General features: G+C 42.4%; 2 non-coding genes across 2 annotated transcripts; both read left to right on the forward strand.

The window, feature by feature from the left end:
- The first annotated feature begins 16,073 nt into the window (after positions 1–16,073).
- Trnai-uau lies at positions 16,074–16,171 on the forward strand. Its single transcript has 2 exons — positions 16,074–16,111; positions 16,136–16,171. It is a non-coding gene; the product is annotated as a tRNA-Ile (tRNA).
- Positions 16,172–16,994: 823 nt separating this feature from the next.
- On the forward strand, positions 16,995–17,094 carry Trnai-uau. Its single transcript has 2 exons — positions 16,995–17,032; positions 17,059–17,094. It is a non-coding gene; the product is annotated as a tRNA-Ile (tRNA).
- The last annotated feature ends 5,713 nt before the right edge of the window (positions 17,095–22,807 follow it).

Consider the following 22,807-nt stretch of genomic DNA (forward strand, 5'->3'; position numbering starts at 1 on the left):
ACTTGGAGCACTCGGTGCCAGCCGCCCCATTCAAATGTCAATTCGGATCGGACCCCAGTGGAACGCTGGGGTAACACTTTGAGCAGCTACGGAAAGCTTTTCCTCGGAGCCCATAAATCTGGGATGCTCTATAGAAAGCCCTGAAAGGCCAGTAACTAGTATGTGTAACTAAATCTTTGGGTTGAGACACTTTCCTTAAAAGAACCTCTTCACATCTTAGCAAATTATTTACTTAACTTATTTAGTTTATGCAGTAGATATCGATTTCCTAGTACTAAACTTAACCCAACACCTTTTTTAAAATATATTTTTAAAGCTGCTGCATATTTCAAATATCTTTGTTGACAGGTCTCCGGCAAAGTACAATTTATTGCAATGCCTCCCATTAATTGAGCAATTATTTAATCGTAAAAAAGTCCCCATTCCATCACCAGAAAACCGCATTACTATCTTCTTGTTAGGGTATGCCCAGCCGTTTAAAGTGGAGTCGCAGGCATTTGGAAACTAATAGGAAAAGAAACAAAACACGCTGGGGTTCACATGCATTGTCTATGGGGGACATTCATTGTTCACTGGAAAAAAGTTTAGGAAAGATTGAAAATATAAAAATTTCAGAAATAAGTTGAACTTATAACTTTATATTCCACCAATTAAATATACAAAGGTTTAGGATTTTAAGTACATCCATAAGCATAGCTTTAAATTGGGAAAAATATGTTTGAATACGTAGTTTCTCCCTGTGCATCGGTGCGTTTATTCGACGTCGCCCGTTCTGGGGGCCAATGATCTCCGATTCCGAACCAAACTCTGGTATGCACTAATTGTTTGCAGAGCTTTGGGCTCTGAGCCATTGGCCAGGTACAATTAGTGCGCTCACCTTAGTCGCTGTTGCTCGAGTCGCAAGTTGCAAGTCGCAAGTTGGGGGGCTCGGGTTTTCTCTCATGTAATGATTTTTTTTGGGTGCGACTGCGCTGAGACGAGAAATCAGTGAAACTTGAATTACCATAAAAACTTGTGTAGCAGTCAACAGCTGCGGCAACTGCGCGATTGCGAATGCCGTCGCCTCGGCTCAGCCTTCCAATGGCCGTGCCGGAAAATTTTGACATAATAATTGTCAAGCTGACATTTCCAACCACGCAGCTGACAGCTGAGCCCGAACCAGCCGGGCTCCCGAGTGTTAAACGAAGCTATGTACTCGAACTCCCGGCTTAACCCCTTGCGATCCCAGGGGGATTACGGGCGGGATTATGGAACTTAACCTCAGACAACTCGCCGTAATTTTTAGACATTCAAGGCCGGCATATGGTTTGAGTAACTCAGGTTCTATTAAATTCGGAATACTGTGATTGACTCTTACCTTTATCTAAAGATGAGAAAACCTGTACAAATATAAGTTCTTTGTTTTTTTTGCATTCTAATTTTTGTAGGATAAACAAGTGCCAAGTGTGCAATCCTATTGATTTTAGTTGACTGAAATGCCCATTAAGGTTTTTGAATTCCCAGGCACGTTCAGTAAATATTGACAAATAAGTGGGGTTTCTGTTAACGATTGTTTACAAAGACGGAAACTTAGCCAAGTGAATGTGCAAGGTGTACAAATTGAAATAAAAGCCAAGCTGCCCTCGTTAAGATATATATTTCTCACAAACCTCTTTGTAATATATTTGAATAGTTAAATTATGGATTTTCTAGGGTTAAGCGTCTTTTTCCAGCCCCATCTGAGGTCTCCGAAATGAAAGCTAAACCACAATCAACAGCGCCGACGACTTTGGCGAGGTGCGCATAAAAATCGCATTTAATTGTGATTTTCACACGAAATACAATGCGCATGAGCAACTGGCGCCGCTGGTTAAAATGCTTAAAACGATGGGGCGCGGGCGTTTTTATTGAGGGGGGGGCGGGTTGCTTGATGGCAATTTGTGTAACTAGCGGTAAAGCGCAACTACTAAACAGTCCGCGACCGCTGGATCCGCTTGTTGTTGTTGTTTTTGTTGTAGTTACTCGTATTGCTGTTCTTGTTGTTGTTGTTGTGGTGGTGGCTTTTGGGAAACACCTGCAAAACGCAAAACGCACCTGTTTCGCTAAACAACACGAGCAACAACAACAACCGGCAAACGAAAAGTAAAACAAAGTCAAGACACCAACGCCAGCGAAAATAGAGGCAACACCAATACTAACTCAAATAACTATGTGTATTAAAGCAACGCGGACACGGCTCAGCAACTTTTCCATGGGTTAAGCTGGGCGAGGTGGGGCAGCAAGGGGTTAAGGGGAACCGACTTTGTGTAATTGAAGCGGCCATCTGTCTTTGTGGCGGGGAAAAACGGGGGACAAGCGGAAAAACTGGGTGAGAGTTCCACGCGAATTAGGAAATCGAAACCAAGCTGAAGTCGCACTGGGAAACATATGTAAACGCACAGCTATGGGCAGCATGTTAGCACTAAGTTCTTTAATTTATATGTATATCCGAATATTGCATAAAGAAACATTCATATGTCTGATAATGTTTTATGTTAAATACTTTCCGCTACTATTACATCCTTTACAATAACTCAATCTGCTAGGATGTGGGTTTCCATTCCTAGTGGTTTTACCTCATTTGTGCTTGCTTGGCCATTGAGTCAGGTGTACGAATCGGAAGCTTAAACGGCGCGACCATCTACCACCGCAGTCGAGCTCCATCAGCTGGCGGAAGTTGGCAAGAAAAGCCAGAAAGTCGGACGGCAGCTGACGACCGGGAGGGAATGGCTCTGGGTCGAGAAATGGGACCCCGAAGGCTGGACAGCATTGATTTCAGCTGCGTCACCCGGCCATTGTGGCTTTGTCACGGGTGGTGCAGCCAAGGTGGTGCTGCCAAGGTGGTGCAACTAAGGCGGTGCAGAAAAGGGGTGGCGCCGCTGCCGCTGCCACTGCCGTGGTTCAGTGGCCGCCACATGTTGGCCTAATGACAGCTTTGACTGGTAAGACTCAGCCGCGCTTTTCAGATTTTCCCTCAGCGTTGGCGATGACAATGGTCGAGAGGTGCGGCTGCTGCAGTTGCAATTTCTGTTGCTGCGGCTGCTGCTGTTGCAGTTGCAGTTGCTGCCGCCTGACATTTGATCGAATGACAAGGGGTCAAGAAGAAAAAAAGGAATAGAAAACCCCAACGCCATCGATGACGAACTGCGGCGAGTGTCAAGCCGTAAATTAAATAAAATTATGCACAATTCCTTATCGCCAATTGAATTGTTGCTATTCAATTATTTTCCCTCTGCCTCGAGGCTCTGACTAATGCGCCACCCGAGTTGCCGACGAGATTGATATGCGCTGGGGAACTGCAACTGCAACTGCAACTGCCAACAGAAACTTGCAACTTGCAGCAGCAGCAACAACGAAACCAAAGACCACCAGCAGCAGCTGCAAACTCATAAAAGTGCTTACTGTTTGGCTGCGGTTATGAATACCCTAATTTTTAACAAAGTATTTTAAACCAATTACCATAATTTATAAGCTTGTCTTACGCGTGAATAAGAACTGATACAATTTAATTTAAGGGACTTTTTGGAACGATTATTGTAGCTTTACTTTCGTGGGCTTCTGATGCCACTAACTATACCCCTTAAAAGCGAACAAGAGCCGAAAATCCGACATTGATAAATGCCATCCCACGCCTTGGCTGTGTTTAGGCCAAATAAAATAGGAAAATCGCAAATAAATACTGACCGCGCTCCTGCCGTTGCAGTTGGTTATTTCATTCATTTTCATTTCGTTTTGCTAATTGATTCATTGATCTTGGCGATATCGCTCCCCGGTGACCAGAGCTTAGCCCCAGCCCCAGCCTCCAAATCCCCCTATCTCCCCCTCCCCTACCGCCATTATCCACCGATCCTGCCGCAGATCGTAACATAATTCTTTGGCGAGCTGCGGGACCAGAGACTCGCATTCATTTGCACGCCTGTCCACTTGGCCGTCAATTGTGCACAAAGACATTATTAGCCGTCTAGGAATTCAATTCCATTTCCATTGTCGGCCTGGCCAACTGGCTTTTCGAGGCTTTCGAGGTTTTGGAGGCACGGGGGCTTGGCCGGGTTTTTGTTTTTGTTTCAGTTTTTATGTTGCTGCTGTAGCTGCAATTTGTTAAATTGACAAAAACTTTTTGCGATAAACTTGGCGCGTTATTAAATTCAATAAATTTGCCTCTTGCTCCGCAGGCTGGGCTTTTTATCCGTTATCGCCGGCCAGATCAGCAAATACAAATTCTGTTTAAGATACGAACAGTATCGATCGATTTTGCCAGGTTAATTGCCAGTCGGAGGGGCGTGGCCATCAGATATATTCGTTATGCGATGCGATTCTTATCTGTCACCGCTGAGGCGAATTAAATTTGCAATCAATGAAACCCAGCCAGCTTGTCACAAATGCCACAACCTCTTCCTCTATTTGCAGAAAGCCCCAAAACACAAAGGCTGCCGCCTGCCCATAAGACCACGAAACCCAAGAAAGAGACTCCACAATCCAAAGCCGGGACTCGAAACTCCGGACTTGAAACTTCCGTCGCACATTTGCCATTTGTCATGCGATGTCAGAGCGGTCCAAAGATGCCCAAAAATGGCGACGAAGGAACAGACTTCGCATATAATTTACGATTATGTGGAGGCCCCCAGCGAAAAGGTGGGGGTGCACTACAGAAAATTGATTTTTTATGTTTTTGAAATTTCGAAAAAGGAAGGATCCCCAACCCTTTGCTAACAAACATCAGTACTGTGAAAAAATACTTTCGACTTTAAAAGCACAATAATGCAAAAGACCGAATTAGAAGTAATGAAGTGTAGGGTTAAGACTTGGTCCTTTGTCTAATACAAATTGGATTTTAGAATTTACATTTTTGCGTTGGACCACCGCACTTTTTTTGAGTGCAGCGTACTCAGTCTGAGGATTGATTTAGGTTGCCGCCAAGCCAAACTTATGGAGCCATTGATGGACGCACTTAGCCGGCAAAGAGTCGGAAATTTACGTTGACATTCAGTTGGCTGTACAGCCTCAACCCCGCCGCTCCTTAACCCCTGACTGCCTAATTATTTTATATGGCAGTTGCAGTCATATTCGCAAACACACACCTCCAAAAACTGCATTCACGTTGGCGTTGCGGCGCCGTTTGCTGTCGATAGATGGAAATTTGTTTGCCATAAATATTATTTTTCACGCGTTGCCGCGGTAGCTGCCAAAATGTGTGGAGATGCCGCCAACACTGAGCAAAATAATGGGTGGGAAGGATGGAGAATGGGGGGCTGGCCTATCAGCTTGAGCCATCGCCAACGTTGCAGCGTCTTTGGTTTTGGCCCAACTTTGTTGTCAACACCGCAACGCCTGCAGTGCGTCAATCTCTGCATAAACATTTGCATTCGTTTATGGATTTTCCTCTATTTTATTTGAGCGGTTTTTCAATTTTGATTGGCTGGAAATGTTTATTGAATTATGTTTGCAATTTCCCTGGTATGTGCGTTTAATGAAATATCTTTCTAAAATGATGTACACATACAAATGTTTTCTTTTCCTGGAAAGTAAAGTTGAACTTTAGTGCACACTCTCGGTATTTTGTAATACGTAATCAGTTTTTATGAGGATTATCATTCAGTTATTATTACAATTATCAAGTGTTTTTAGTATTATTAAGCATAAGCAACTAAATACTCCATTTAAATTTAATTTGTATACTGATTTCCTAAAGAGAAACTCATCTTACACTGAACACTCCACCTCCTGATCTTAACTTTCGAGCAATTTCCCTCAATTCTTTTTGCCACCTGTCTATCAGGCATCTTACCTTGTCTAATTAACGCTTCATCGCCGTTGAACGGCAAAAACACCCTGAGTCGGCACATCTCAAAAGGCAATCGAATTGCACTTCCCGAAAACTGGAGGCCATGCCAAACCCAATTCAAATCCAGGCCTATAATCGCAGTGCAAAAATCTCATTAACGCAAGAGGCCAAAAAATCCACACCGAAAATGAGCAGAGCTGGGGAAAAAGCGATTGCCCAGAGCTTGGCCAATTAATAAAGAAGCGTGAAATTGAATTTCTTAGCCATATATGCGCAGTGCAGACTTCACACCCCAAGATCCGGGCCCAAATCTAGACGGCCTCTCAGCATCAGCAGCGTCTTTTTCCCGCGGCTGCACGGCAAAAACTGCAAAAAAGAAGCCAAAATGCAGGTGTGGTTCGGCTGAGTTGCGGCTATTAAAACTCAATCTGAAATTCAAATCGTAATATAGGGCCACCTCTTCTGGCAAAAAGGCCGCAGAAACAAAAGGCCAGCGACAAAAGATCGAGACCCAAAAACTATTCACACACAAAGCCAGTCAGAAATCAAAGGCCTTTGAGCGAAGCCAAAGAATTTCTTCTCGCCGTCGCATTTTGGCCAAAACGAGCCGAAGAACGGTCATCCAGTCCTGTCCTGTCCAGTCCATTCGTCGACCAAGGCTATCTCACCATTTGATCTGAGACGATTCGTCGAAGGTTTGCCAAGGTCCGGGGCTGAGTTGCAGTCGTACACTGCTAGAACCTTTTCTATGTATGTATGTAGGTATATGAAAAGCAAGAGGTAGAGCATTTACCATGAAAAACTTCAAGTACATATTTTGTATTTTGTAGTTGACGATATGACCATTTATTGGATTCCTAACTACTTTCTTAAAAATCTCATTCTTTGATTTAGTCACAATGATTTTCTTTCACTGCACTCCCGTTCTGAAGGTGATCTCAGTCACAGTCGCAGTCTGGGTCCGAATATGAGTCGCGATGTGCTCCGCAAGGAATTCTTTCAATTCATTTGGTTTCGACTGGGTTTCTGGGATCGGGATCTGGGACCCAGATCCCACTCCTTCTCCTTTTTTTGGCAAAGATCCTTTGGGTCCAACGCGCGGCGCATTTCAATGCTGCACGTGCAGGCCAAAAGCGAACCTTCTTCGCATTGTCTTTTACTTTTTTTGGTTCCCCTTGAGAGGTTTTGCCTTTGAGCCGAGATTGAAATTTGCTGAACACCGGCGTGGCATAACTCCGCTTATTTTGCTCATCTTTTTTGTGGGTTTGGGTTTGCAATTTTTTATTTGTGTGTGCATATACATACATACATACATGTGAGTGTGTGTGTTGTTTTTTGGGATCGACTGCGCTTCCTTCTGACGGTGACGACTTTTATTAATATTTCGGGGATTGGTTTGGAGCTTGGGGCCTTTTTTGCAACTCGGTTAGGGACTGGAACTGGGCAGAGAAGAAGGGTATCAGACAAAGCTTCTCGGAATCGTACCTTGTGATCAGCTTAACGCTTTTATATGATGCCCTTTATTTTCAAAGAAAGATTTAAGAAAATTGCATGCATTAAGACGACTGTCAGAGATCAAGGAATATGATTAATACGTCAAAGTTAATTTGCTTTAACTGCACGCAAAATGACGTTGGATTAATACCAGTAATAAAATAAAGAGGATTTATAAATGCAGTTTATATGTTCAAAAACAAGCGGAAAAAATAATAATAATATCCATTCATCTTAATTAACGTATTCTTCATATCAAAGTTTAACGTAAAAGTGATCTTATTTTTCGCATTTTAATGACACTCAAAACGTTAGTTCTAACAATTAATAAAATATTTAATTTTATTAAGCCAAAACTCTTTTAGCCGCAGTTTTTGCATTTTGCAGGTAAGTTCGCACTTCGATTTCATTTTAAAACCAAACCTCAATCTTTTTTTCCAAGCTGGGCTTCTTTTTCGGCGAGGGGAAAGGTTTTGAGAGGGCCTTTGAGTATTTTGAAGACAAATCATGCCCCTTGGTCGCATTGGATCGCTTTGTGTGGCTTTGTCTTGTGGTTTTAGCCAACCTGCCCTCCACCTTCTCCTTTTGCCATTCCGTTTGGGCCGCAATTCATCGCCGATGTGGCTCGAAGGCATTTTCATCTCATTGCTGGTTTCATGCAGACTTCTTCCAAAATTAAGTTATAATTTTTGGAGCCTTAGCTGCTGGGTGGTCGGTATTTGCATTTAAATTGCAAACAAATCATCGCAGACCTTTGATTTATAGTGGAAAGTCGTCGCCTCAATTAAAAAGCGAGCCAAAAAAGAAGCAAATGAAGCGGGGAGATTGCTGATCGTTTTTGCATGCTGATTTTGATGATGAATATTCCGCAAACTTGCACTTGCAAAAATGCTTTACCACATGCAAGTTCTCATTTGATATCTTCTTCTTTTTAGTTCAGTAGAATTATTATCCAGTGTCCAACTTTTTTCAATACTTTACTTAGCCATATATTGGAGTTTTTTGAATTTAAGCCTAGAATATCTCCAAGTGTAATAATGACGATCGTTTCACTGCAACTGCGTAGGTAGTGGAACGGTAGCCATGCAGATCGTCAACGGCAGTCGTTCCCAGATGACAGCCTTTGCAGCTACTTGTACTTATCGCTCTTTCAATGTTTTTTCCCTCACTTTTTTTGTAAATTTTTCATTTGTACGAGAGCCGGAAAATGAGGTGCGTCGGCAGATAAAGAAACCCGCAGCCACGTCGTCTGAAAGAATGCCACACAATTCATAAAACCATGAGCCACAAAGAAGAAATAAAACGGAAAAGAAGGCGAGAGAGGTGAGCCATTCTTTGGCAGCCACTTGGCAACGAACGTCACGTAGCGGCGGCATCATTAGCCAAACCGCCAGGTCTCAGTCTTCAGGCCCGGTCTCAATCCCAAATGGAGACGGAGTCTGAGTCTTAGCGGCTTGGAAGCCTACACAGAGGGAAACGCCCCACAACATTGCCTTGAAACGTGTGGTAAAACATGGTAAACAGGGAAGGCAATTTTATCTAGCTAGAAATAATGGTATCGCTGATAAGTAATAGTAAGACAAAATATACACAAAACTGATGATGTATTTCTCTCGGTGCCTTGACTTATCGGTTGCTGTTTTGGCGGCGGCCTTTCCATTTTCCCACTCACTTTGCTGAGCTGTGTGCAACTGTTGCTCGCCGCTCATTAATCCCGAGCCTCCGATTCCGATTCCGACTCAGATTCAGAGTCGGAGTCGGATTCAGAGGCCATATCCCGGTCTCAGCCTCAGCTGCACCTACTTTCAGCTCTTTTGTTTGCCGCACACCTGAGAGGAAATGCGTAACAAACACACACAGCTGGTGGGTAATTTCCACGAAGTGAGTGCCGAGACTTTGTTGTTACTCTGAGATTTGTCCACGGCGGAGGTCATCAGCTCACACATCGCTCATCGTACATCGCACAACGGTGTATATGCGGGTGTAAATATGTAGCCCTCCGCTCGAAGGAAGGGGCTCGAGAATGGGTATGTGGAACCCACTTTCGAGAGGTCCATTGTTCGCCCTATTGACAGCCATTCAAGTGGAATTCCCCGCATCTTTTAATTGTTCCATAATTAATGTGGGAAACGATAGTACGAATCTCCGCCGCTGATTGAGACATAGCATACGGAGTTCGGTGGATGAGTTCGAGATCGAATGGTATCGGATCAGGCCGGGCGGCCATCCGCTATATGTCGAAACTGTCAGCAGCGTTTGAAGAACTCCATCGAGCACTTGAGGCTGTTGCATTCGCAGATGTGACGAGCTCTGAAATGCCGCTCAAGTGGCAGATTGAACTCTGGAGAAAATATGCAGACGATCTGAAGCAATTGTTTTGAATCGAGTACGAAGCCCCTTTAATTGTTGAAAAATACTTTGTCAAATGGAATGAGAGGATTTTTCTTCCCTCTTTAAAAAGGAATAATTCAGTGAAAACATATCACAGCTTAATAGTTTTAATATTACATATTTATGTCAATATGTATCCGGAACAGATCAGAATCAGATCAGAATCAGATTACAGAGTCCCCTTTCGGAAAAAAAATACACCCTTTGACAAATACTTTTCCTTCTGAAAAATGTAATTAATAAGTTAAAGTCTATATTCTGGACTTTTACTGATACTTCCTTATTTGCTTTCGTTTGGTAAAATATGAGGCATATTTGACCTTATTGCATTGATAGTTCTTCCACGGAAACGGAAGTATATAATCGGATTATTGTATTTGTCCGTAAAAAGATCAATAATAAGGACAGAAAAGGGCAAGAGCTACTTCGGAACTTGTTTATGCCAATTAAAGTATTTCTTTCCCAGCATTCAGGGTAAATTAGGGTTTTTAAAGGAGATACAAGGCACAGGTAATATCCAGCATTAAAATCTCGTTGTATAAAACTGCATTAACAATTCCAGTTTCTTTCATCATTCTCCCCTTTAAACGCACCCAGCGATGATTACTCATTCGGCTGGGTTTTTGATTTGAGGGGAGCAGCAAATTAGCCTCTGACAACTCAATTGGACATCTGCAGAGTGCAGAGCCCCCACAAAATGGACGATTTGATTTGGTTGCATTTGGACCACACCCATTGAGTAATCCGCTAACAGAAATCCTTCCCGGCTCAGTCATTTGGCACATTTAATCCACGCGTCAACGAGCCGGGCACCGGGAAAATGTTTGCGCATAGTTTAGGCCAGATAAATCTCAAGTTAAATGGCCAAAAGTCAAAATAAATTAAGCCCACATGCGCCGAAAACACAACAAAACACAATAAAACACAAAAATAAAATCCCAAACAAAATAGGAAAGAGATCGAAGCCAGCAGGCGACAGGCAGTCACCACAAACGTTGTCACACCCTTCTGGCCAAGCCGTTCTGACCCGTCGGATCTGGGGGCTTACTTGGAGCTCCAGCCATGGAGCCAGTGACGCCCACATGCAGATGCATTCGCTCCGAGACAATGGGCTCGGCCTCACTGCCAAGTTCCGACACTCGAAATAATTGCGTGGTTGAAAGGGATCTTCAGGGTCTTGCTTTCGAACCATTGATTTCAGTAGTAATGTGTTTCTAAATATTTTAAGGAATTTTTTCTCGCAGTGTCGAGACTCCATGAGTCCCAGTTTCAGTGCAACTCTTGAGCTTAGATTTGTCACCAGCTCGTTGTTTTTGGGGCTGGGGTCTTGTGCACATGCGCCAACTGGGCCGCCGTCTCTGATTAAGTTGACGAAACTCAAATTCAAATCGCACGGAAGAGAGGCGGGTGGGGTGGGGACATGTGGGGGCCATAAAGTGACATGATCTGGTCCGCGGCTGGGTGACGAATTGGACAAACATTGGACAATTGCTGCGCCCTCGAAATGTCAACGCCCTAGAAACGAACTCGGGGAACTCAGCTGGAGAAGGCCCCCTGCCATGCGAATGTCGAATGCGCGGCACTGGTCAACAAAAAGAGAGCTACACTGATAAATATACATTACTATCTCTGATTAATGTTAAATTCATACTCGAAATTGGCTTTTATTATATTGCAGTGGAGTATAAGCTCTGTGGCATAAGCTCTTATCATTCAGCTTGCGATACACTGGACCAGTGTCGCAGAGGCACACCTGATAAATATCGAATAACGCAGTGCTCCCTTTGCTCTCGGCTCCCCGATTTAAATCGACGAATCGGCGTATTGCTGACATACTTTTACCGCTGAACGCATTTAATTATCGAGACGATTTCGATATCAAAACTGTTTGTTTTGCATTTCGCATTTGCACGAGTCGCCGTCGCGCCGATTTGCGTTTTATGTTCACCGCTCCAAAATCGGTGGCGTCAGCGTCTGTCGCCCAATTATTCCAAGTTTTCTTTATTTTTTCTGGCGACGATCGTCGATCGACGATCGAGTTCAAACACCTGCAATGCACTCGATGTGTTGGTTTGGCAGCTTTCGTTTGCATATTTTTCTTGGCCATTTTTCATGCGCTGCACGCAGCGGAGACAACTGCGTTAATTTGACCAAATTCTGTAATTCGCAACCGTGGCCAGTTGTAAATTCTAGCTAATCGAGTTTAATTGCCGCGGAGAGACAGGCATATTCTCCAAAAGAATCATGCCAGACAAGATAAGTCGAGGCCCAGGCTCAAAAGTAGCCGAATAAAATATATAGTCGGGGTGGGGAAAAGCAAAATGCGAATGAGCGAAAAAATTCCCACAAACTTGACTCCGCTTGACCGAGACAACAACGCAACGCAAGCAAATGACGTGAACGTGAAGTTTGATCAGGTGCGCATACAAATCTTACGACGCCAACTTTCAGTTAAGCAAAACACACACAACGGCCACAGAGCAGTGTACATGGGCAAAGAGGCCCAGGGAATTAATGTGAGACACGATCATACGACTATCAGATACCCTACAAAATCATACTTGCATTTGTAGAGATCTGAGAAGCTTTCCTAGCACAAAATTACCAGTTGCAGTTTGAGTTTAACGATTTTTCATCAGAAACAGGTAATTAAACAAATAAGGTGTTATATTAAGACAGCATTCAAAATTTAATAGTTACCAGACCTATGCATCTTTTCATAGCCGAGGGTATTGACAAACTAAAGTGCCGCAAAGTAAGCAAAAGTTAATGAGAAAGTCAAACAAACGAAACAAATAATATGCAAAGTGCTGGCTGTAAGAGTGCGAGTGAGAGTCCCCAGCAAGTGACAGAGAAAGGCAGATGCAGATACTGTCGGAGGATGATGAGAAGTTTAGTGGAAATCCGCGAGTTGCGCAGGCGTTTTACTTTTTTGCACCAAGTTTGCCTCATTTCGTACCTTGCGGCAATTGCCGGCCTGTAAAGCATTTTGCATTTTGCATTAAGCATTTTGCGTTTCAGCCGCTGACGCGTGAGAAGGTAAACAACAATTCACGATGATCTGATCCGTGATTAAGTGAGGCTGCCCTGGAGCGCCCCCGGGAAAATACTCAAGCCTACACTGGGGAAAACCCGTCTCGGCTCGGAAATCGACCATCAATTGTCCACTTTATTACCCCCGAGTTTCATCTATCTGAGGTTCTTAATTGCGTATCTACTTTTTCTAAATGATTAAATCCGCACCTCGGCACCTTCCAAATGGCAGTAAAATTGAACTATTTATATTTTGTCGTTAATATACTAGAATTTTTTCTCTGTGTCACCAGTTTGGCGGGCAATTGCAGCTGAGTCAATAATCAATCGTATGGTCCGACCAGTGGCCCCTTTGGACATCCCGAATCTCTGCTTGCTTTTCACCCAGCTCCAACTGCAACTCGAACAGCATCTACATCTGGGAGTGCATCTGCATCTGCATGTGCATCTACAACTGCATCTGCGTCTACCAGCGAAACTGAAAGTGGCGCTACAAGTGCATCGACAGCTGATAAGCTCCTTCCATAATGCAGCAACTGTCAGACGGTCGCCAGCTGTAATCTTAATGCACTTTTTTGTGTGCCAACCCACAGTCTTCGAGATTGCAGAAGGCAGAAGGTCCCACAGCTGCGCAGGGGTGGGCTATATGCGATATAACTACTCACAGCCGCGGACAGCATAATAGGTCGTTAAGTAAATAAACAATAAATTATACCTTCCCCACGGTCTCCTGGAGCCTGCAACCATGATCATGTAAAAAACGAAAAAGCTTACCCCCCTTAAAAGTACTAAATCACGTAGGGGAAAACATTAGCAGACTAAGCAGTGTATTTTTATGCACATATTGAATACTTTTCCCTTATTGTGTAATAATAAGTAAATACATATTTATCCATATTCCTATGACCACATGCAGTATTATGTTGATGCTGTCGGAATGACTAAGTTACAGTGCAGCTTATCACTGTTTTGCGGCGTGGGTCCGTCTGGGCAGTTTAGCTTTATCTTAATCACCGGGGGGCAGGGGTACTTTAGTGACTTTAGTGCCCAAGATATAATGTTGTTTGCGTACGTATTCACCCAAGATTTTCCCATTTCTTCTTTGTTTCTGCGGCGCTTATCTGCGGGAGAAAGTGGCTTTAAGATTTGGCATGTGCGCCTGTATTTCGTATTTCCCCCGTGATGATTATAATGTTTTGTGACTTTGGGTTTTTTTCGGATCCACATTGAATTCATATTTCATGACTCAATGGGAGCAGAGAAATCTTCGACGTAAATCTATGTGTTTACCTTAAATTGTCAACTGATATAAATTATATTACAGCTTAAAGATAAAGTAATTATGTATGTTTGAATGTGTATCTTCTTAGGTTTTTCTTCCGAGAAGCAACTCGCAACTATGGGTGCCACAAATCGATTCTCGTTGGTGTCTAACGTTCGGATGTGATCGACATTATAGCGCCTGCAATTTGTGCTTACTTTGTTGTCGTCGGTCCTAGTTTTTTTCTTTTAATTCCATTGGCGCCAGTCAATGGTAACCCTGGCTCCTCGAAGCCCCCCATTTCCCTCAATGATCCCGCCTACGAGCTCAATCTCTGCTCTAGTTTGTTCCTTGGTGGAACTGATATACTATATGGTACTGATTTGATTGCCTTGGGCTCGCTTCTAATTTGATTTCGTTCAGTTCAATTCTCAGCATTACAATTGCACAACGGAGCATTAATTTGTGTAGGTACATACATACATTCATACATATGTGGCACATCGCTTCGCTTTCTGCATATGTATAGTTAAATTTATTCATTTGCTTGGTCACCCATTCTCGTCACTTTTGCACTTCTCTCGGCTTGTGCGACATAATTGTCCGATAATAGTATGCGGGCATATAGTATTATTAACTGCTGGCGAGACGGCCCCTGTCATATGGAAATATTATTTTAATAATTTTTAATTACAACATGACATGACAAGGGATTTACTTGGTTTGTTCCGCCAAGTTTTTCCGCTGCAAACTCGCTGTTTTTTCCTCTCCTCAACTTTTGAATTATGATTATTAATGTCATATGGTGGTCATTTGTCATGGCTTCAGGTGTCGCTGCTTGGCTGAGGTTTCTGGTGTTTTTTTATTTGTCGCTAACGGGGATCGCCTTTTGTGCTTTATGGTTATTGTTATTGCATAGTTTTTATTTAGTTAGAAGCGATTATGGCCACATCCAAAGCCACAGCAACGGCTTCAGTAATTAGCGGCATTTGCATTTCCCGACTTGGGCCTTCTGCAGTTACCATTATATTTATGCTCTAACTAAAGCTTTCAATTTTATCGGTATTCAACCAAAATTGGAAACGGAAAGCCACAATCGATTTTTAAAGTGTAGAATAGCTAAATCCAAAAAAATGTGGTTTTCATTTTATTTTAAAGAGTATTGAAATCGTCGACTCTTTTACTACTTGTCAATGTTGGTGTTTTTCCTCTTGCCTGGGATTTTGCAATTGCCAATGAAATTCAGAAGAAATCGAACTGTCGCAAGTGACTTTCTCGTTGTTGTTCCACCGGCTGTTGGCATGGTAATAGAATGGTAATTCAGGGGGTAATGGGAATGTAGGGGTCGGTACTAAATACGAACTGTATTTTTCACGGGCTTCTTTGTAATCGGCACACCTGTTCTATGGGTAACTAAATAGCGAACGAACGAAAGTGAAAAGCCGATTATTTGCATTATTTAATGGGCTACATCCATTGCTAATTGAAAGTAAAATCAAGACAAAATTCACTTTTCATTGACCTAATACATATTAATAATTCTAAAGGCTGGGCTTTCGCTTTCGTTTCTGTATGAGATTAAAAACTTAATACAAATTAAATGACGCGCGTTACAGAAGTTGACTCATTTGGCACATTTTAAGATTTTCGGATACCCAGAATCTCGCACTGTTCAGATTGTTTTCTTTTTGTTTTTTTCAGTTCTTATCACCGAAACAATAAAATTTAAATATTTGCGCTCACCCAAAAACATTTTTAGAGAGCGAGAGAGAGAAATGGGCCGCGAGATTAATTATTTTTTTCACAAACTTTGAATTTGAAATTTTATAAATCGTTCGCAAAGCATCCTAATTTTTAAATTTAAAAATAATGGATATTATAGCATTTTCATCATTTTTGTATCTTACTTGATTTCAGAAATATGTTTTTTCAAATCACAAACATATATTTTTGCTCTTGCAAAAACGAGTCGTTGTTTTTGTCGTGGAAAGGGAGAGAGAGGAAAGTGAGAGAGGACTCTTAATTCAGTGAGAGCAAAAGTTCTATTTTCAGGGTCGAGCGTCTTGTTTCGCATTTGGCGGCGCTCAGTCAACAGCTCCAGTGGCGCAATTGGTTAGCGCACGGTACTTATAATCAGTATTCTGTGTGTATGAGCTATGCCGGGGTTGTGAGTTCGAGCCTCACCTGGAGCAAGTCGCTGGTGACTATATCTTTTTGGTCCAGTTTTTTTTTTCTAATATTTTTTTTATTTTAAGGCTTTAAATATTATTTCAGGGGTGGTTTGTGGTTTTAGTGACTTTGTTTCGTTAGGTATTTTAGCTTATTTTCTTACGGAGCCATTCAATACATCCCTTTTAATGTGTACATCACTAAGAACTTTGGTGTTTTAAAAATGTTTGTGTCTAAGCCAGATTTAAAAGAAAACATTAAATTATATTCCTTATTGGGTGCTTTCACAAGAATCGAGTTCAAAATATGTAGTTGAAATATTTTCACTTATTGAAGGTTTTTAAAATTATTTGTTTTAAGCCATAATATCATAATCCATGAATATAAATATCGGTTAAATGTGATTTAAAAGTATTTGAATGTATAAGAGGTAACTATAATCAGGAGTGATACATGTCTTTGTGGTAAATTATTACAAGGATATTTAAGATTTGGTTTTAGGCAAGTTGTGATCTAAGTTATCTAAAGATTATTGTTTCACTAAGTTCAAACTCAAATAATGGCGACAGCTTTATAAGAAGTATTTCATTGAATGCTTTTGAGTAAGTGGTATGCGTAGAGCATTGCGTAAGATAGAATTGCGTTCAAGCACAGCTTAAGGTTCTCTGCTCAATTAACTGATAAGGCTTTGAAATCTTACTTTTGTGTTTAAGCATGATGTAGAATGCCTTCAGTTTTGGAGAAAGGAGGGATAAGAAAGTGTGGTATAAAGCTTAAAGGACATCGGACTATTCTATTTTCCGGGATCTGGAGGACTCCTTGAGCTTTTGGCGGCGCCCGGGCATCGCTCCAGTGGCGCAATTGGTTAGCGCACGGTACTTATAATCAGTATTCTGTGTGTATATGAGCTATGCCGGGGTTGTGAGTTCGAGCCTCACCTGGAGCAGGTCATTTTTGTTTTTGTTCCAATTTATATTTTTTGGTTATGTTAGGCACGTGTTGCTATATAAGATTGTGGGTGTGTTCATTGTAATGTAATTTCTGTCAGATTACTTTGCGTTATATTCTCTTTTATGTAGAAAATAATTAAACTTATGAATTATTATTTATTATTAATTATTAGCATCATAGAAAGGGAATGTTTGGATTATGTTTATGTCTTATGGGTTTTGTTTAGGTTAAAAATTGAAGGATGCGTTTGGCTAAGCGAACACTTCGCCATTGCTTGTAAACATTTCGGATATCTGTCAAAATCATATTCACCCAAACGTGCTGGCGAAGATACATCCCTATCCACTCTTCAATAAAAATCCTCAGCTTCTGAGTCTGAACATGCCACCCAAACAAATCGAGTGGCAGACAGGCAGAGTTTGTTTGAAAATTCAACAAAAGTGCCTTCGACTAAACATGATAATCATTATCTTTGCGAAGCCATATGGGTATGGAGATCTTCGCAGCATTGCTGAGTTGTAGAAAGCAGCAATTAATCACTGGAAATCGAACAATATCCGCTGCGGCGAGTGTTCGTTCGTCTATCCACATAAATAATTTTTACGATCTCTGCGCAGCCCAAGTCAATTGAAATTATGAACAGATCTTGCAGCACAGTCTAAATCTAAACAACAATTTAAAAACGCCAAACAGATGCGGCCACAAGAAGGTGTTGAAAAAGAGATCCCCTCCGAGGATCCCAAATGGGAATGGGAATGTGGGCGTTGTGGAGTGCCGAGTGTTTGGAGTAAAGTCAATAAAAAGCAAGCAGCAGAACCCGGGCTATATCGGCTATATCCGAAAGCCAGGGCAAAAGCGCAGCCATCCAATGCCAATAAAATGTTTGCAGTCCGGCGGCTGATTTGTTTATACAGCATCGATGACGACGACGTTCGCAAGACGATCGATGGCACAGTGGTTCGAAGTGTGCAAAGCATTGCATTAACTGGAAATTATATATTTTAAATTTAAACAGATGTCATAAAGGTGTATTTGTTGGTAGATCACAGCATTAAAGGAGTACAATTAAAGTTGTTCAGTTTACAAAACTATAAAGCATCTAATCCACTGTAGTCGGCGTACTTAGCATATTTTCCGAGCAGCTGCAGCCGATGGCCCTCCAAAGTTCCAACGGTCCAGCAAACTTTGGTGGTCCCCGCAAATGGAGTGGGAAAATACGGACATCGGTGGCCCTCGGGGGCTTGAGGCTTGGTTTTTTATATACACTCTTTCGGAGTGGTAGGCGTGCGGAATTTTAAACAAATATTTACACAGCCGAAACTTTTCGGGCAGATGCAGATGCTTGATGCCCATCCGGAGGCAGCATAATCACGATGGGATCGGATCTGGATTTCGGGATCGGAGAACGGAGATCCAACTGCGTTCGTTATGTGTTTACAGCTGCGATATTTGGGGCAACATTTATGCAAAATAAACATCACGCGAGGAGGGCCTTTCCTTTTCCGAGGGCACCAATTGATTTGGAACAGACCACCCAGCACATCATTTCACACGTACCGGAACGGAATGAATCGCATCCAATCAGAAAGCATCGTAACCCGCCCGCAACATGATCGCGGCGATTGCAATGCCCTGATCCTCATCCCCATCCTCATCATCATCATCATCGCCATCCTCATCCTCGTGGATTCTCATCTGCATATCGGGGAAGTTTGCGGTTGGGCGGTCGCCGGTCTGACACTCATGTTGCCGCTTGTTCTGCTTCTTGTTCGCCGTGTTGTTTATTTATGGGGATCAGGCGTGATCAGCTCATACACTTGGAAAAAAAACAGCAGACCTTTCAGATAGCATGCGAATGGTTGTTAGGGAACTGTTATTGGCTTAAGAGCATTTAGTTAGGAAAGCAACATTTTTCCAAATATGTTCTTATCCAAATGACATTTGTGTAGTAGATCCCATTTTTGCGCTCTGTATTTTATCCCACCCCCCATTCAACCCACCTCTTACCCATTTACACCGCTGCGTGGGCCCAAAAAGAAGTGAGAATTAGGCCAATTAGTGGCTCTTCCTGGCTCTCGGATTGGGTGAGGATTGAGGAGTATGTGGTATCTGGCGTATCTGGCCAACGTCATCAGCTCGCGGCGTCTGTGTCGGCGTGTTTGTGTCTTTTAACACTAATTACAGAGTGCGGTGCGTTGCATCTTGCATCTCAAGTGGCCACCATCGGATGGATCTTCATCTCGGCACCTCTTTTCCATTTTTTACGGTGTTTGAATGCGTGAAAGCCCCGCAGATCCACTGGACACTTACACCGATCGCACTGCCAAAAAGATTTGCTCAAATATTTACTCGACGCGAGCATTTGTCATGGGAATGGAAATTACTTTTCGGTTGCGATCGGTATATTTCAATTAACGGCATTAATTAAGGTTTATGGCTTGAATTACGCTCGAGTGCGTTTTGCCTTAAATTATTGGCCTGCATTAACATAATTACTTTGATCATTTATTTCCATTTTGTTGAGAGTGCTTTATAAATAAACAAGTCAGAGCGAAGGAACCACCTTTACGAAACAGGGAGTTTAAGTAAAACAATGAAAAACATTTAAGTAAACACTCCATAATTTCATTCCTACTTGTTTTTCATTGAATACTACTCTAAAAGTAACCTGGGAAAATGACATGTCGGAAGCCGTTTTCCAGCTGAGAATTTTCCATATTGTGCGAGTAATGAGGTAAGCCGCTCGCAATGTGCGGGTGAAACCAGGTGCACTTTCATCTATTGAACGTGCCCGCCCAGCCTTGTTGCTCACGAGGTGCCAAGAAATACTGGCATAAGTCACGCCCAGAATCGCATATGTGAGGTGAACGTGAACTGAGAGTGGACTGAAACAGAAACCCCGGGGATTCGAATCAAATCGAATCGCCAAATGCTGACGCACGCGCTTACGTCAATTTGTTGTCGCAACGCATAACTAGACATGTCAAAGTTGGTTAATTACATGCAACAATTGCGGGAGAGGCAGCCGCAAAAGTTCAGCAAAGTGCACGCAATCGACAATTCAGCGAGCCCGGACAAATCCGCACTCAAAAAGCCAAATTTTCACAGCCAAAAACGGTAGGAAAACAACGGCAGCAACAGCAGCAACAGCAACAGGCACACGAGCAACATGCAGCAACAGCAGCAACCACAACAACCACTACAATGTGCCATTGTTAATTGCATGACATAATCCGAGAGCTAATACGAAACCGAAAACTCAATCGAAAACGGCGAAAACAGCTACAACAATGGTGGCGAACTCAAAATCAAAGCAGACAAATTGCTGCAACTCCAAAATAAAGCCCGGGAAAATCGTAAAGAAACGACATCGAAATAGCCATTAACTTACCGGTGTCTGTGCCTTTTAATTGCTTAACTATTGGCCGGCAGCAATTGTTAATAAACAATTAGAGAATTTGCATTGGCAGCTCTAAGGCGACACAGTCACCCGAGATCCGTAGATACAGATACTATACAGCCACGTCCACGGATACAGATACAGATACAGACTCTGATACCGATCTCGATCAGCTTCGGCGACATAAAGCTAATTTGAGTGACGGACTGGCCAATCAACTGCTGACGATCGACGCTGGTGGCCAACTCAGAACGTCAGCTGAAATATATATATAGGAAACACTTTACAGAGGCGGTGGAATAGACGACATTTCGACAACTTTGTCTTAATTCAGACACACGACGAACTTCAATTACCATCGCGAATGAAACGGAATATGGGTATAGGTACGGTAAAGACTGGGAATGAAACAAATGTACGAATTTCCTGTTTAGAAACTTGCAAAATAACGTTTGCTTAAATTCTGGCAGATAACAAATCCATATTATTATATTGTATCCACTGAATATGGCAAGCCTGGATTATAAACACTTTACATCGTCAATCTTTTAAGCTCAAGCTTATCATTAAGCCATTCTTGAAGTTCGCAATTAAATCTTGTCGCGCAAAACCCTCTGAATCATTCATCATATCAGGGTCGGATTGTCCATATGCTAAGTTTGCTGACAAATGCCGTATAAACAAATAAACGCGCTCGATTTCATTAGCACGCCAAAGCGACGGATGGATGGATTGGATGGATTGGACGGACGGACGGACGGAATGGGCAGCTGGCTGGAAATGGGAACGAAGCGGATACCGTCGAGGGATAAAAAAAATAAAATGGAGGGGTACGAGCGGGAAAAAATGGGTAAAGTAAAGTCCGAGGCGCATTCCGCATCTGCTGCTCGCGAGCCAATTGGGAGGCATTTTTAGGGGCACACAGATCGCACTCGCCTGTTTGCACAGATGTTCGTTATTCGAATTTAACGTTACGTAAATTTGATGAAAACGTTTTCTGTGTGAATATTTCATTGAAGGCGAATCGTACGTGCGACAGGGGTCGCGGGGGGGCGGATGGTCAGTAGGTGGCGCTTTGAAAATACTAGAGATCGCAGAAGTGACGTTGCACCAACACAGCCACAAAGCTCAGCCTTTGATTGATGTTTTTCAGCTGCAGCTGCGGCAGTGTAGCCACCAAACAAAATGTTGATACAATTTTAGTAAATTCTTGTTTTAAATTATCCGATTACTGATTAAAAACTATTTAAGTGCGATCAACGTAACGAGCAATAAATAACGTGTTACCTTACTTTTTGAACGTTCTGATTTTATAGTTTTCAGTGGCAGTAAATCTTCTGTTTTAATAGCTTGAAAGGTGTATTTTTCCCAGTGCACAAACAGAAGTAGGTTGACCCCGCCCACCGCACCTCCCTCTGCCGATGTCTATGACGATGATGTTGTTGACGTTGATGCGCCACAGAGTCCACTGAATGGCACCTCCCATCTGTAGCCCCGTTTCCACCTCATATAGATGGAGAACTGAGAAAAACGGCTATTAACTGCAGTTTGTCTACCCAGCATATGGAACTTCTGGTCGCAGTTCGCTTTGATCGTATATCTCTGCCAAATGTTTTCGTTGGCACCGACTTCACTGGGTCATCACCATGGGCATTCGCTGTGCAATTAGTGAGCAAAATTTCCACGACATTTTGGGGTCAGCGAAGCGAATGAATGAATTGAATGCTTCCAAATCAATATCGAACTGGTGGTCAACTGTTGGTAGGTGAAGAATATGTATTTGTCTTTTTTCATTTGCTTGAGATATATGTTAAATATTCTTTGTACATGCTTTTACATTCATTTAACTTTTGTAATCTGTTTATATAGAAATTCAATCTTTACTAAACCTCTTGAACCCTTACACAATATACATGATTGTATCTCATCAAAACCAAACTCAATTTGCCAAAGTCTCGTTCGATTCCTCCCCAAAAATCACCCTCACCCGCTTTTCCATGTCTCGGAAAATTGGCCATGTTATTAAGTTTTTGACCCAGCACAAAACGAAAGGAAAATCAACAGAAATGTGTACTAGTTATTCACATAATATCGGACTGCAATTTGGCAGACACTCAAGAACGCATTGGAAATGTTTACGCTAATGGCGGCCACGTAGAACACGTGTTGGGATCGAGCTGCTTTAACCCTTTCATCCATTACGGTGAACGGTCCCCAAGGATGGAGAAACACTGGGGGTTAAAGGAAATATATCCGCGCAAATAAATGTATGTGCATAAAAATTTAATAACTTTTTGCGCTGTCGAAC

This window comes from Drosophila yakuba, chromosome 3L (assembly GCF_016746365.2).
Source record: "Drosophila yakuba strain Tai18E2 chromosome 3L, Prin_Dyak_Tai18E2_2.1, whole genome shotgun sequence".
In the NCBI taxonomy this organism is placed as follows: Eukaryota; Metazoa; Arthropoda; class Insecta; order Diptera; family Drosophilidae; genus Drosophila; species Drosophila yakuba.